This window comes from Apteryx mantelli, chromosome 24 (genome assembly GCF_036417845.1).
Source record: "Apteryx mantelli isolate bAptMan1 chromosome 24, bAptMan1.hap1, whole genome shotgun sequence".
In the NCBI taxonomy this organism is placed as follows: domain Eukaryota; kingdom Metazoa; phylum Chordata; class Aves; order Apterygiformes; family Apterygidae; genus Apteryx; species Apteryx mantelli.
The window spans coordinates 9,274,303-9,291,449 of record NC_090001.1 but is presented as its reverse complement, the minus strand read 5'-3'; positions in this window follow the sequence as shown (position 1 = coordinate 9,291,449).

The window sequence follows — 17,147 nt, the reverse complement described above, 5'->3', positions numbered from 1 at the left end:
CATAGTCTTCATTTCACCTTTTCTTTTCTGTTTTCCTCTTTCCCCCTTCCAAGTCCTTTGCTTTTATCATACACATGCCCTCCCATACAAATAGCCCACCTCTGTTTACCCTGTCCCCCCGGCTCCAGTTTTGCTTACTTTCTACCTTCATTTGGCTTTTCCAGACCATCAGAGGAGTGACCCTGAGGTCAAGGGTCTGCACATTACGAGGGATGCCGTATGAGTCAGTGGTGCATGCTCACCAAAATCAGGCCAGCTTCATGTAGGGCTGCATTAGGAAGAGCCTGGCCACGCAGGCAAGGACAGCTATTATCCCTCTTGACTCAGCACTGGGGTGGCCACATGTGGAATAGTGTGTCCCAGTGTGGGTTGCCCAGTGCTGGAGGGATAGGAAGGACCACGAGAGGATCCAGAGGAGGTCTGCCAAGATGGGGTTAGCGTCCTGAAGCACAAGGCCTTTACGGAGAGGCTGAGGGACCTGGCCTTCTTTAGCCTGGGGAAGTGCAGCCTAAGGGCAGTACAGCAGCAGCCTGCGAGTGCTTGAAGGGTGATTTCAGAGGTGATGGAGCTTTTCTGGGGAGTAGGAAATAGCATGAGAAGGGGAAAGAGCCAAAAAATGCCGCTTGATTGGTTCACACTGAACTTCTGGAAAACTAAATGTCACTTGTGCTGTGGGTCAACAGGACACCCAAAGAGAGCCTGTGGTGAGCCCCTGGCTTTGTGTTTGAACGAAAAGCGAGTGAGGGGAAAGAGTGGGAAGATCCCAGGGTGAGATCAAGGTGGGGAAGCAGAGCAGGTGTCTACAGGCTTCAGGGGAACAGATGCAGGAGCTGGACAGCATAGGACAGCCTGTGGTGGAGACAGCTGAGGGCACTGCCAAGGCTGAAAGCCTCCGCCAGAACTGAGGCCTTTATCCTCTTGGCTATGGCTAGTGCCTCTGCCACCAAGGCCTACAAGAAGATGCTGTTTCCTTAGGGCACTGGCGCCTAGTTGCCTCCTCATCTCTGCGGACCCAGGAGGTGTCGTATCATTGTCCTGCCCTCGGCCTTGCACACCCCCACCCTCACACTGCCCCCACAAAGAGCCCTGAGCAAAGCATCATCCTGCCGAGGGACTTGTGGGGGCTTGGCCATTCTGCTTAATAAAACACATCCAGGTTTTCCTGGCATCAGAGCCACCTGCACATTTCCTTTGCCTACCTGCAACCAGTGCCTCCAACTTTCTGCTCTCATCAGACCATGGGCAGGGTTTGTCAGTAATGGCCCTCAGGGGGACCCATCAAAGCTTCAGGAAACTTTGGGATTTGCTTCTGAATTCAACTTCTTGAGAGGTTTGTTCAGTCTCCTCTCAGAATCTGAAGTTCAGGAGCTCAGTACCAAATATACCTGAGGGGTTATTAAAATGCAAAAAGCCCTAACAAGCCATGTCCATCCCCATAATTTCCTTCAGTTCTTCAGTTCTCAGGTGGGCTAATTGGAGAGTTTTCAGGAATGTCTTTACAAGAGGAAGACTTCAATGAGCACCTCAAAAAAAAAAAAAAAAAAAACAGAAAGTATTTCTGCTTTTAAAGTTTTCCTTATTTTTCACTTACAGAATAAGTGATATCCACATTCTCCAACTCATAGTGAGTGTCTTCTAAGGAAGTCCAGACATGCAGGAAAACCAGCACCCTTGAGGTCAGACAGCAATCCTCCCCATCTCCCCAACCCTGTCATTTCTCTCATCAGCCACCTGGGGCAGACATCTAACCTTTCTCCACAGACATCTACAGGTAAATTTTACAGCTCCTATGCACCAATTCCCACCTGCTTTCCTTCGAGAGCTAGCTGCAAATAGACACGGAAGGGTTTGTCTCCGATGTGATCAAACAAAAATAAAACATGGCACAGCTTAATAAAAGATGAAACACCCTCTTTAACTGGGTGTTAAATCCAAACTGCCTCCAGTGAGGGCCACAGTCTACAAGGAATAACCTGCCTTGAAAAGCTCTTGACAAAGAGATAGGAAAGGATAGAAAGAAACACCATGAAGGAGCTGGCTAAAGAGACAATAGGTCTCGGGAAAGACGAGGCAAGCTTTACACTCCCTGAAGCTGAGAGCAGCACCTAGAGAGAGGAGAGGTCTCTAAAGGAATAAAGAGAAAGGGGAGGAGGGAAACTGGAACACAAGGGGAAGTGCCTGTGTCCACATAGTCCGATGCAAAGAGGACATGTGGAGACATGTGAAAGATGTGTGAGATTATATACACAGCATACCAGACAGAACAGCGGTAATGTAAGTTCAGGGGGAGACCAGTAGCTCTTCCCCTGAGATTCGTACCCTTCCTGGAAATTTCCATTATGTCATCATGGGAAAAAAATGACATTTTATTAAAATTATTCAGTCATCTCAGCTGATGAAAAGATGCTCATATTTGTTTTTTAAATGTTGAAAATAGTTCTTCACCTATTGAGGCAGAGCTCAGGCATCTAATCATAAGCATGCAGTGGCACTTGGAGAGGCCTCAGTGTCTCCAAGGCACCTGCTTGGGCCTGGAAGCTCTCACAGAGGACCTGTGGGAGATCGGAGCCCCTCGGAGCTGCAGAGGGATGCTGGGCAGAGGGGACCAAGGCACCTACCTTGGCACCAGACCTCCTGACCATGGCACTCCAGCTTCTCTGCCATCCACATAACTCCCCAATCCAGTGAAATAAGGGTGGAACAGGGTCCTGAGCTCTGCCTGCCAAAGGGCTCTCTCCTTGGGCATCTCTGCTGCAACCCGCACACTGCACACTGCCCCGGGCCCTGAAAGAAGACATCCAGGGGCTGACATCCAGGAGGAGGCCACGGGGAAGAGTTTTGACAAGGTGGGACTTTTTTCTCTGACATAGCAAGGAAATGGTCTTCTCCTGACGGAGCACTTGAAGATGCTCTTGCAAGTGGCAGTGCCTCAGTCGTTACCTTTTGAAATGGGCAAATAAGGAGGAATTCTAAAGACAAAGTATTTCTTCAGAAAATGATTGGCTCCTTGAAACAACTTCTCCCAGAGGCACATACTACAGCGAGTGACGTTTCAAGGGCTCAGAGCTTATTTTTTGTGCTGAAAATGAAGCAAATCACAACATTGCTTTTGGACCCTGAGAATCATTGCCTGATGCTCAAGCGCTTTCCTGTAAGTCGGCAAGAAATACTTAAAGGGTCATAGTTCAGAATCAGCTTGCAAAGTTGGAGTTGTTTTCTGCAAGTAACTCTTCAAGCCCCCTCGGTATTATGGTCCTCACCTTTCCACAGGCTCCTCTCTTCCCTAAGGGAGTCCTTTCTAACCTGGCAGTTCAGGTGTCCATCTCAGCTGAGCACATTTTGCAATGTGTCACTACGTTGGCTGAGGCCTGCAGTTCCTGAAATTCTTGCTAGCATCTCCAGCCAGGACCCCCAGGTTCAGCTGATCACATACAAGCAACCTCACCATCAGCATCCAAGCCATGGGCCTGCTGCCGGTCTATCAGGTGCTAGGGCAGGAGTGACCTCACATGCACATGCCCCAACCGTGTCAACATTCTCCCATGAAAAAATAATGGAAAATTTCAGGAATGAATCTCAGGAGAAGAAATATTGATCTGCCCCTGGCCTTGCATTACCACTGCTCTGCCTATTATGCTGTGGACGTAATCTCACTAATCTTTCATATATTTTCACCTGTCCTGATTGAAGCGATCATTTCTAAAGTCCCCTTTGCATCAGACTCTCTGGACATAGGCACTTCCCATAGTCTTCCTCCTCCCCTTGCTCTTTATCCATCAGACACCTCTCAACTCTCCAGTTGCTGCTCTGAGCCTCAGGCAGTCTGAAACTTGCCTCATCTTTTGCGGAGTCTGATTGTCTCCTGAGACAACTCCTTAGTTGTGTTTCTATCTATCTGTCCCTATCTATTGGTCAAAAAGGTTTCAAGGAAGGTTATTCCTTGTGGAAAGTGACCCTCACTGGAGGCAGCTTGCACTTAACATACAGTAGAGGAGTGTATTTGACTTTTTATTAATCCGTATCATCTTTTGTTTGTTTGCAATTAAGAAAAATCCTCCTGTGTGTGCAAGGTGTTCTCGAAGGCAAGCAGATGGGAATTGATGCGTAGGAGCTGTAACATGCAGCTACAGACTCCAGTGGAAAAAGGTTAGGTTTTAACAGGAGTGAGGTAGGTCCCCAGTGGCTGATGAGGGAAATGGCAGGGCTGGGGAGGTGAGGAGCAAGGCTGTTCGTACATGACATATCAAAAATACTGCTTTTGCCACATCTCTAGACTTCATTAGGAGACCCTCTGGATCAGTATGAATTGGAGAATGTGGATATCACTTATTCTATAGGTTAAGAATAATAAAAAACTTTAAAATCCTCTCTTTTTCAGGTGCTCATTGAAATCTTCCTCTTGTAAATACACTCCTGAAACCTCTCTGATTAGCCACACAAGAACCGAAGAACTGAAGAAAATTAGGGGGACTGACATGGCTCCTTAGGGCTTTGGGCATTTTAATGACCCCTCAGGTGTATTTGGTGCTGAGTCCATGAACCTCAGATACTGAGAGGATGCTGAAACAACTTTTCAAGAAATTAAAGTCAGAAGAAAATCTCAAGTTTCTTGGAAAAATAATGGGTGCCACTGAGGGCCATTACCAACAAAGGCTCCCCAGGGGCTGATTAGAGCAGAAAGCTGGAGGCCCTGATTGCAGGTAGGCAAAGGCAATGTGCAGGTGGCTCTGGTGACAAGTCACCCTTGATGTGTTTGATCAAGCAGCTCAGCCAAGCCCCACAGGCAGCCCCTGGGTAGGGTGAACCTTTCCCTCACACTTTGCTCAGGGCTCTTTCTGGGGCAGTGTGAGGGTGTCAGGTGTGCAACACCGGGTACAGGACAACAGTATGGCACCTCTTGGGCTCCGCAGGGACAAGGAGGCAGCAAGGCCACTGTTTGCTTCAATGAAACAGCGCCTTCTCCTAGGCCTTGGTAGCAGAGACAACAGCCATAGCTAAGGGGACAAAGACCTCAGTTCTGTTGGGTCCTTTCAGCCTTGGCAGTGCCTTCGGCCATCTCCACCCCAGGCTGTCCTACACTGTCCCATGCCTGCGCCTATTTCCCTGCAGCCTGTAGACACCCAACCTGCTTCCCCACCTTGCTCTTTCCCCAGGATCTCCCCACCTCCACTGATGTCTCTCTGTCCTCACTTGCTTTTATCTTGAAACACAAAGCCAAGGGCTGATCACAGACTCCCTCTGGGTGACTTGTAGCACCACAGCACTCCCCTTCAAGTGACATTCCCTTTTCCTGAAGTCCAGCCTGAACCTCTCTAGCTGCTCTTTGTGCCTCTTTCCCCTTCTCATGCTGTTTCCCACTACCAAGAAAGGCTCTGCCATCTCTGAAACCACCTTTCAAGCAGTCACAGGCTACTGCTGTACTGCCCTTTGTCTCCACTTCAGCAGGACAAAGAAGCCCAGGTCCCTCAACCTCTCCTCGTGCACGTGGTTATTCCCCACCAGGTGCAGGACTAGACACTTCTCTTGTAAAACTTCAAGACGTATCTGTTTCCCGAATCACCCAAGTTTCTCAAGGGCCTTCTGGACTGAAGCTCTTCTCTTTCAAAAAGAGGAAAGCAGTGCCAATGAAAGGGAAAGGGTATGAAGGGGTGGGCTGATTGCACTGGAAGGGAGCAGGATGGTAAAAGAGAAAAGGGGGGCAAATAAAAAATAAAGGAAACTTAAAGTGAAGCAAAGGATTGATCAGGGCTGTGCTGGGCATTCCTGCCAAGAAGCCCTGCACCTGAACAATTCTGCGTGGAGCAGGACAAGTAAGCTGACCTACTTCCACAGCCCATTCCACCTGCCTGCCCATGTCCCTCTGAAGAGCAGCTCTCAAGCATATGGCTGGTCCCCTCCACATCCAGTCTGGGGTCATCTACAAGCACGATGAGCATTGTCTCCTCCGTGTCACTAAGCAAGATGGTAAACAGGACAGGCTCCTGGAGAGGTCAGTGGTGCTCCACTTCTCTCTAGCCTCCAGCAAGAGAACTACCCATTCACCACTGCCCTCTAAGCCTCATCATCCAAGCAGCTTTCTACCCACCTGGTTGTCTACCCCTCTAGACTGCAACGTTCTAACTTGCATACAAGAATATTGTGGGAGACAGCGTATAACACCTTGCTAAAGTCTAGGCAAAAGACTTCTCTTCTGCATCCACAAATAAAGTTCTTTAATCATAGAAAGCAATCAGGATGGTGAGGCACAATTTACCCTGGGTAAATCCATGCTGACCATTCCCTATCAATCACCTTCGTCTCCCTCATGTGCCCAGAAATGTGATGCAAGAGGATTCACTCCATGACACACTCCTCACCAACGTGAGGCTGAACTGCCTGCAGCTCCCGGGTTGTCCTGTTGGCCTTTTTTGAAGATGGATGTAACATTTGCCCTTCTCCAGTCATTGGGACCTCTCCCCATCTCCACAACCTTTCAAAGATGATAGCGAGCGGCCTTGCTATGACAGCAGTCAGCTCTCACAGCATCCTCATATGCAGCCCATCCAACCCCACTGACTTGTATAATTTGAGTTCTCACAAGTAATGCCTCACTAACAATCATCCACTCTGGGTTGCTTTTCTCCTCAGGAGTCGTGACTCAAGGCACAACAGCGGGGAGACCTTGTTTGTGAAAACTGAAGCTAACCACGCATTGATTTCTTCAGACCTATCTGCATCTGCTGTTACTGGAGTCCCTGCCCCTTTCAGCAGTCAGCCCACCTTCTCCTTTTTATTCTTACGGCAGCAGTAGCAGCTATCCTCAGGCGCTTGACATCCACCACAAGTGTTAATACTAGGGGTGCTTTGGCTTCCCTAACACGATGCCTATGTCACTGGACAATATTTCTAAATTCCTCCTTTGCAGCTTCTCCCTCCTTCCCCTTCCCATACGCTGCCTTATTGCCCTGGAGCTCAGGCACGAGTTCCCTGTTTAGTCAAGGTAGTCCTCTGACATGCCGCCTAGTTTTACTGAGTAGTGCTATGAACCATTCCTGTGCTTGGTGGGTGCTGTCTTTGAAGGCCTCCTGCTTATCCGGAGGCCCTGGGCCTTTCAGAGATGTCTCCCATGGCACTCCCCACCAGTCCCTTGGAGAGGCCCAAGTCTGCTCCTCTGAAGTCCACGGTCTGTACTCTGCTACAGTTCTTCCTCACTCCCTTCAGGATCTGGCACTCCACTTTTTCACGGTCACCTTAGGCAAGGCAGACACTGACTATCCCATGCCTGATCAGTTCCTCCTTGCTTGTAATTTCCACATCCAGGAAAGCATCACCCTCCTGGGCCCATCATGCGGCTGTGCTAAGAAGTTGTCCCTGACACCCTCCAGAAACCTCCTGGACTCTTTAAGCACCCTGCTGTTTGGCCGTCCAGTGAATGTCAGGGAGAAAAAGGTCTCCTGATAAGAACCAGAGCCTGTGATGCACAGACTTCCTCAGGTTGCTTAAGGGAGCCTGTGTCCACTTCCTCACCCTGATCAGGTGGTCACTATGTCACCCTTCCTCTCATGCTCACCCACAAGCGCTCACTCAACTCCTGACCATCCCATGGAAGAGCTCCATACATCTGAGCTGGCCCTTCACACAAAGGCCATCCTCCCTCCTCATCTTCCCTCACACTCTTTCCTGAAGATCTTGTACCCTGCTTTTACCGCCCTCCAGTCGTGTGAGTGATCCCACCACATCTCAGCAATCCCAGCAATGCTGTAGTGCTGGGACAGCTTGTGCATCTCCATCTGCTCCTGTCTGTGCCCCAGGCTGCATGCACTTGTGTATAGTTGGGCTGCAGAACCTCAGCTGAGACACAGAGCACAGATTGGTTGTGGAGAAACCTGTTGCCAAGAGCAAAGGACACCATGTGTGCAATGGCTCCACTTCCGAGCAGAGGCAAGCTGGCATAGCTAGCAGGAGGCAATGGAATGGTGAAATGAGGTTCCAACAGAGCTGGGCTGTGCGGCAATGGCAGGAGAGGAGTGTGCTGCCTGAGCTGACTTGTAGCACTATGGGGCCTGTGACAAAGGTGAACCAGTCTCCAGGAAGGACAAGGTGCCACTGAAGAGTGGAGACCTTGGTGTGATAGGCCTCCCATCTATGCAGGATGGTTGGATGCAGACGTGATGGACTTTGCCTAAAGGTAGTGGTGGGATTCATTTATTTGGGCACAGGCAGGAAACCTGAGGTGCCCTCGGGCACTTGCCCAGCAACCACTCCAAAAGGGCATGGTTTTTCTGTAGGTCCCACGCTGTACCTGCTAGAGACATGTGGCTGTGCTGGACACCCCAAGCATCGGACATGATGCTGCTGGGCTAACTTTCTGTCACTGAACCAAGTGTCTGCACTGAATTACATTAGCTGTTTGCAAATGTAGAGATCTGCATGATTACTTTAGTCTGCCTCACTGAACATCTCCCAGGAGGAGGGAGTACAAAGGAGAAATGAAGTCATACTTTCAGCTGGGCCCCTGTTCCCAAGTGGGGCCAGGATCCTGGGACAGAGGGAGCTCATGGCAACCTGGCAGCACTGCTGAGAGACAGCTCTGTCCAGGAGTAGCTCCTCTGCAAAGAGCAGCAGGGCTCTGGGCACTGCCTGCTGCTGCTGACATAAGATGAGACAAGATGGAGAGATGTGAAAGGCAGTGTGGAGTGGGAGGACAGAGGAGAGGAGAGCTCCTGTGGGAGAAATCTTCACAGTCCTTGACACGGTGAGTCTCTGCCTGTAGAGCAATACTACTGGGGTTCTTGGAGAGGTCTTCTAAACCCATCTCATCTTGTGACTGATAGTTTTTCTATCTGTTGGAGGGACAGGACATGCTGCTACCTTCTCCCAGGGACACTGCAGGGGTGTGAAGCCAGGGAGTGCACCCAGGACTGCACTGGCACCATAATTCAGAGCAGTGTCCTTCTGCCCCAGGGTGCCATGTGCCTGGGGCAGTGGCTCTGCTGCCTGCAAGGCTCAGCACTCAGCCTGCCTGGGGGATTCCTCACGGTGCAGCAGGGAGAAGGTCTGGGTAAGAGGATCGACCCCCAGCAGGGCAGGTTCATTCTCTTGTTGAGAGGGTGCTGCATGGGTCAGGGCTGCTCACAGTTCTAGCTCCTGCACAGAGCATATTTGAGGGGTCTTTTCAAGAGCAAGGGGAAAAAACAGCTATTCGAAAGGGAAGGAGTTTCCCTCTGGCATCTGCGCTTTCAGTTTCCTTATTTTGGCAGGGAGAAAAAAGGAAAGAGTTTTCTGGTTTGGCAAGGGACTGCGACTCCTCAGCCTTCACTCTCAGAGTCAGTAGGTTTGTGAGAAACCTCAGCAAACCCCTTCAGCCCCACCTCAGCCTACAGACAGCACCAGCATCACCCTTACGGCCTCCTCGGGCTTTATCTGACCTGCTCCTTAGGACCTGCATGCACAGAGATGCCCCTGCCCAGTGCTCTGAGACAGGAGGTTTCTGTTGGGCAGAACTGAACACCCACAGGGTGGGATGGGGTCTGTGCGCACTGACTGGAAAGGTCATTGGGGCAGAGAATGAGCTCCCAGCAGGGACAGCTCCAGGCAGCAGAGATGGGCAGGGAATGAGAGCAACAAACAGAATCATCATGGGAGGGTGGATTTGGGCAAGTCATGGGCAGTCCCTCTGACGCAAACACCTTCTTCCTCTGAGCAAGCCGCCCACATCTCCTCTCCCATCCAGCAGAGCCTCTGCCCTGACAGCAGTGGAGTCTGGGGCATAAGCCACCTCCTCTGCAGCCAGACCTCCAGCAGAGGAGAGGGGCATCTCTCCTGCCACAGGCCTATTTCATGCTGCCCAAAAAGGGGCTGAGAGCAACTGCCCTGCAATGTTGCTGTCTTTGAGGTAGCATGTCCAGCTGGGTAAGGTGAAGACTTTCCTGAGTGCCCATCTGTCTCTGTCTCCTTGCCTCCCTTGGCAGCAGGATCATGGTGTTGCTCCTTGTTTGCCCTCCTGTCCGTGCTGCTCCTGCTCTTCTCTCGGGCTCCCTGGGGTTGGGGGGGGGTTCAGCTGCAGTTCAGAAACTGACACTGCAAGTTGTGCAACAGTGGGGTCTGCATGGGAGTGAGGTTGCCCCAGCCCCCTTCTAACCCGTGGGGCTCCAGGAAATGCAGTCCGTGGGGCTGGGAAAAGAGCGGACTCTCCCTTAAGGACAGACCATCTTTAGGACATTTGACTGTTTCCCTGTAGTGTCCTGCCAGGCTTTGACTTGCCCTCCAGAAGGGCACAGCTGTCTCATAGCATCTCTGGGGTGTCTGGGAGACCCCTGAAGAAGCTGCAGAGATGCGAAGAGTATGGAAATGGTGGTGGGCAGCTGTATAGGGGCAGCTGAAAAGAGCCCTGTGTGTCCTTGGCTAGAAGGGGAATGTGGAGACCTCCCTCTGGTGCTCTGAGAAAAGGAGAGAAGGTTGGAGAACTGCACTTTGGAACTGGACTCCTCTGCTCTCAGCAGGGGCTTGTCTCTTTGTAAGGCAGCATATGAGTGTGACCATCCTCCAGCTCAAAGAGGTGGGAACACAGGACAGCTGGGATCAAGGCTAACAGACTAGCTGTCCTCACTCTGCACCAAGTGAGAGTGAATCCTTTCCTCTCAGGACTCAGGAGAAATGCCAAAGATTTCTACCTTTGAGGAACACTCCCCAGGGGTAACAAGGACATCGAAAAGAAAAAAAGCAATATTAAAAAATCCCTAACACTCTGTTCCTCGAAACCTCCTTCTTTAGAACTGGTGGTGAAGATGCCAAAAAGGCCTTCCACATGAGGAGTGGATTTCACCTGGCAGAAATTCTGTATGTCAGAGCTAGTCAACTCCATTCCCTCCTTCCCACCACTGTACAGCAGGATGGACTCCTCTGGAGCCCATGGGCAGAGGTCCCTGCTCCTCACAGCACACTCAGGCAGTGCAAAGTGGAGCAAGGGAGCTGCACACAGATCCTCTCAGCAAAGAGAGATGCAATATGGGGCATTGTATGAGAACTGGAACATTCTGGGTGTTTTTTTTGCTTGAAAAGTGTCTCCTAACTTCTCAATGTCTTCTTCTCCTTGGACAGTCCCACGTGCCCAGGGTGAACAAATGTCCAACAGCAGCTCCTTCAATGAGTTCCTCCTCCTGGCGCTCACGGACACACAGGAGCTGCAGCTCTTGCACTTCTCGCTGTTTCTGAGCATCTACCTGGCTGCCCTCCTGGGCAATGGCCTCATCATCACAGCCGTAGCCTGCGACCACCGCCTCCACACCCCCATGTACTTCTTCCTCCTCAACCTCTCCCTCCTTGACCTTGGCTCCACCTCTGTCACTGTCCCCAAATCCATGGCCAATTCCCTGTGGGAAACCAGGACCATTTCCTACTGGGGATGTGCTGCCCAGGTCTTTCTGCTTTTCTTCTTGTTCTCAGCAGAATATTCTCTTCTCACTGTCATGGCCTATGACCGCTTTGTTGCCATCTGCAAACCCCTGCACTATGGGACCATCATGAGCAGCAGAGCTTGTGTCAACATGGCAGCAGCTGCCTGGGCCACTGGTTTCATCTATGCTTCTCTACACACTGGGAACACATTTTCATTACCACTCTGCCAAGGCAATGTTGTGGAGCAGTTCTTCTGTGAAATGGCCCAGATCCTCAAGCTCTCCTGCTCAGACGCCTACATCAGGGTACTTGGGGTGCTTGTGGTTAGTGTTTGTTTAGTCTTTGGGTGTTTTGTTTTCATTGTGCTGTCCTATGTGCAGATCTTCACTGCTGTGCTGAGGATCCCCTCTGAGCAGGGCCGGCACAAAGCCTTCTCCATGTGCCTCCCTCACCTGGCTGTGGTCTCCATGTTTATCAGCACTGTCATGTTTGCCTACCTGAAGCCCTCTTCCCTCTCCTCCCCACTTCTGGATCTGGTGGTGTCTGTTCTGTATGCAGTGGTGCCTCCAGCAGTGAACCCCCTCATCTACAGCATGAGGAACAAGGAGCTCAAGGATGCCTTGAGGAAATTGGTTCAATGGGTACAATGTCAGCACCAATAACTGTCCCAGTGCATCCACTCATCATTCCCAGGGTATCTGGCCTCAAAGCTATGTGTTGTTCAGTTCTTTCTTTCTTTACTTTCTTCTGTTGCATTCTTGTCCAAAGACAAAAAGGGTTGGTTTGTGCCACTTGTCCTCAGGAATCTCTCGTTTGAATCTGCCCAAGAGACCGTGTAGAAGCAGGAAGCCAGGCTTCCCCCTTCATCAGCAGAGACGGGGGAACCTCAGAGCCCACTAGTCAGGGCTCCCTGAGATGCCTTCAGTGCAATGAGGAGAGTTTCCCTTTGCAGTGTCTCTTTTGCACTGACACCAAAGGAGCTCAAGGGACAGAGTGATGCTCAGACAAATAAAGATGGGGTGAGTCCATGGCTCCCATGTCCATTAGGAGAGCTCAGTTTCCCTGGCCCTTGTCAAGGTGTGATCTCACACCCCTCTCCTGCAAGGGTGGCAGCCAGTTGTCACCTTGGGCTGGTCCCTTCCCTCTCCAGTGCTCCAAAACTGCAAGTGGAGGGGAAGAAGAGGGCAGGGGAGTCAGGCAGCAGCTTGTGGGTCAGACCCTGTGTTCCTCAGGACCATCCCCCTGCTGCCACAGCAGGCATTTCCTCACTGCAGCCTTTGGGTGGTGGCTGCAGCTTTCCTGGGACGTGTCCACCAACAGCAGCAGGACTTTCTCTTTTTAGAGTTGTTCTCTTCATTTCCATGCTGTCCTTCTGTGCCCTATTCTGGGTATATGGGCCAGGAGTTCTCATAACCTGGTGGTAGTAGGGTCGTCCTTCCATGTGCATATGTCCTGTAAGTTCAGGCAGGACCAGGCAATGGGCACTCTTATGCCAGACCTGGCCTCCAGAATAACATTCCTATAATAAAAAGGGGATCTCCTCTGTGACGTGCCTGAAGTCTGGCCTTTCTTCAGAAGCTGGAGTCAAAAATACACCCAAGGGATTGCACCATAAAAGGGCCTGCTGCTCTGCCTGTGCACTCCGTGGGCTCCGGGGGGCAAACTCAGAGTCCCAGTGTGATCTTTCAGGGACCAAGGGCTGCATTCAGGGTTCATTTCTCAGTGATTACTGCCAGTGGAGATGCTGAATGGTCTCTGAATTGCGTACTTGGGCTGCTACACAGATGACAGTGCTGATGACAGCTGCCCATCCCTCTGGAAGAGAACCTGAGACCCCAGGAGAGCTCAGGGGATCTCCAGAGACATGGTGGGCCTGGGGGTGGGCAGTGAGTGGAGCCTCACCAAACAAGGGACAGTCTATGGTAGAGTCACCCAATGACACAGCACTAAATCCAGGTATGCCTGGGGAAAGGAGGGCTCTGCAATCCTGGAGAGGCAGTGGGGACCCAGGAGGCCCAGGGAGGGGGCACTGGAGAGTGATTCCTGCACCCTCAGTGAAACACCACAGGCCGGAGCTAGTGCACACCCGAAAACATCTCTTGCCATTGCAAATGCCCTGGGCTCACCATGACCACAGTCCATGAGGGCAGACACATGCCAGCAGTGTCAGCGGTGGTGAGCCCTCTTTGGCCGGGTCTGCTTCCCACCCCAACCAGCATGGCCCTTGCGGAGTCAGGAGTCACCCTGTGGCCTTGGGGCCCCACAACACACTCTCTCTGCAGAGCCGCACCACCCTGGGGCCCTGCGGGGCGCACCAGGGAGGGGTGCAGGAATGGCGAGGCAGGCCAGCATGGACACACTCCCCTGGGAAAAGTCTCTCTGGGGAGCAGGGACATCGCAGGAGAAGAGCAGGGCGGCATTCAGAGATAGAAAATGAGAATGGGAAAGAGGTTTCTCTGTGCACCAGCTCAGGGCAGGCGGCTCTGTCCCCGGGGCAGCAGGAGCTGCCAGAGGGGCTGCAGGGCCAGGGCTCTCATGCTGTGCTGGGCAGCAGGGTGGGCATGGAGGGGCTGCAGGCAGACAGGGAGGGGGATGTGCTGGGCACAAGAGCAGGGGAGACAGAGAGTGACCAGCATCATTGTGGGGCCTCTTCCTCTTGCCGGGGAGCTGCTCTCCTTGCCCTTAAGCCTGCCCTGAGTTATGCTGTGGACATGCCTGTGCCTGGCCCTGCGCCTCTTGGTGCTGACCTGCCCTGTCCTCGTCCTGCTGACCTGACTCCCCATCTCTACCTCAGACCTGCCCCCTCACTACGGTCAAGAAAGCCTTGGAAGGGAAGCTGGGAACTGAGCAGATCCCAGGGAAGGCTGTAGGTTGAAAAGCTCGCTGTATATCCACATCAGCAGCTCTTGCCCAGCAGCTGAATTAAAGGTGCAAGGAGTGCTTTAGGTTTGGACCCTACCCAGGTAGCGCTGCATGCAGAGTCTCAGCAAGCACAGCCACTTGGGTCTGATTTTATGATGCATAGTTAGGAGAGCAGGTTTTTCTGTTTCACAGCGTGAGTGTTTATGCACCATTTGCCCTGAGCTGGGGCAGCTCTAGCTCCCTGTGAGCGGGAAGGGGCCTGGGGGGAGTGGGCCAGGGGGAAGCCGTCGTCCTGCTGCCTGGCTGGGGCTGGGTCCCCGGCGTGCGGAGAGGTGGGGAGGGCCAGGGAGCTCCTTCCTGTAGAGCTGGTCCCCACGGTGCCAGGAGAGGGACCAAGGCTGGGAGCAAGTGGGGCAGCAGGCCGGCAGGGGCAGGCAGGGCTGTGGCGGGGGCCACAAGGAGGGGGCGCAGCCAGTGCTGCTGCAGCGCAGCAGCTGTCATGGTCATCTCCCTCGCAAAAGGTCCTGCACTGCCCCCAGGCAGGAACAGGCTGTTCCCCCGTCCCTGTGCTGCCCTCCCAGGAAGGGACATGTGAGGAGGGGCTCGGCCTGCCCAGTGCTCAGGGAGAGATCTCCAGGGCTGGCACAGCTTGGCCTGAGGCAGCACGGAGACAAGAGCTCCTCGGGCAGGGCAGGGACACCAGTGAACACCAGTTAACTACAACACGACGCCCAATGAGTGTGATGCATGCAGAAAGTCATGGCATGAGGGTGATTGCACTCTAACAGGCCTAAGGTCCTTTGCAGATCCAGGAAAATCCAGAAGGACTGGGAGGGCCTTCAACATCCTAGGCACACATTTGTAAGGTCAGCTTTGTCACTGTGGGAGGCTGAGGGAGCTGGGTTGGTTCAGCGTGGAGAAGAGGAGGCTTTGGGCAGACCGAATAACAGCCTGCCCATCCCTACCAGGAGGTCATCAAGAAGATGGAGCCAGGCTCTTCACCGTTGTGCACCATGGGAGGATGAGGCCCAGTGGGCATGAACTGAAAGAAGAGAGGTTCAGGCTGGGGATAAGGGCCAACGTTTTACCCATCCAAACAGTGAAGCACTGGGGCAGGTTGCCCAGAGGGGTTGTGCCATCTCCATCCTCAGAGGATTTCAAGACCTAAATGACTGAAGGTGTCAGCAAGGTGGTTGGAGCTGATAGCTGAGCCTGCTGTGAGAAGGAGGTTGGGCTAGAGGCAACCTAACGTCCCTTCTAGCCTGAAGCATTTGGCATTTCCTTCCACCCCAGGTCTTCTCTTGTTGACCTTAGGCAAAATATTCCTCTTACTGTTTTGTGCTGCTCTGGTCAGAGTAGTTCAGATTCAGGGCTGCTTGGCATGTACCCCCACATAGCCCCGGGTTTTCATTTGCTTCACCTTTCATTGCATTTTCCCCTCTTTTCCACCTTACAAGCTCTTCTCCTTTACCACTCTGATCTCCTCCCATGCAGTCAGACCACCTCTCTTTACCCTGTCCCCATTGACCCTGCTTTTGCTGCCTTTGTACCTTCCTTTGCCTTCTCCCAAATGGTTGCCATGCTCATTATCCACCATTGCCAGCACTTCCTTTAAAATACTACCCCCTTTATTATCTGCAGTGTCCTGCAGTTCGTCATGCTGTTATCCTGTGAGAGGCCTGGCAAGATGGGAAGAGGCATCTGCACGCACACATTCAGAGCTGCCAGAAAGGAGCTTGAGTGGAGAGGGAGCTGGAGAAGCTTGGAGATGAGGCCAACAGAAGCCTGCTGAAGTTGTGCAAGGGGAAGTGGCAGGTGCTGCCTTGGGGGAGTGAACCTGAGGAGAAGGGCCTGCACATTACGGGGGATGCCGTGTGAGCCTGTGGTGCGTGCTCACCACAGATGAGGCCAGCTGCATACGGGGCTGCATGAGGAAGTGTCTGGCCACCCAGACAAGGACAGTCACTATCCCCCCTCGACTCAGCACTGGCATGGCCACATCTGGAATCATGTGTGCCAGTGTGGGATGCCCAGTGCTGGAGGAATGGGGAGGACGTGGAGAGGGTCCAGAGGAGGTCTGCCAAGATGGGACGTGTTGCCTGCAGCACATGACCTGTAGAGGGAGGCTGAGGCACCTGGGCTACATTATCCTGGTGAAGTGGAGGCTTAGGGCAGTAGAGGCCTTGTTTCCTTCTCATGCCTCTCAGGGAGCGCCTGGAAGGTGCCATCTCATTGTCCCTAACTCAGTGTGGCACACTCCCACCCTCACACTGCCCCCACAAAGAGACCTGAGGAAAGTGTGAGGGAAGGGATCACCCTACCAAGGGGCTGGGTGTCAGTGCCTGGCCATGTTGTATGATAAAACACATCAAGGGTGACTTGGCATCAGAGCCACCTGCACATTTCCTTTGCCTACCTGCAATCAGGGCCTACAACTTTCTGCTCTAATCAGCCTCTAGGGAGGCTCTGTGAGGAATGGCCCTCAGGGGGACCCATTAATGCTCCTAGAAGCTTTGGGACTGGCTTCTGAATTCAACTTCTTGAGAGGTTTGTTCAGTCTCCTCGCAGAATCTGACGTTCATGGACTCAGCACCAAATACACCTGAGGGGTCATTAAAACGCAAAAAGCCCTAACAAGCCCTGTCTGTCCCCATAATTTCCTTCAGTCCTCGTGTGGCTAATTGGAGAGGTTTCAGGAGTGTCTTTACAAGAGGAAGATTTCAATGAGAACCTAAAAAAAAAAAAAAGGGAAGGGATTTCTGCTTGCAACGTTTTCTTTACTTTTCAGCTTACAGAATAAGTGATAGCCACATTCTCCAACTCATAGTGACTCAGAGGGTCTCCTAAGGAATCGTGATGTGTGAGAAAAGCAGTATTTTGGACAGTAGACATGTACAAACAGCCTTGCT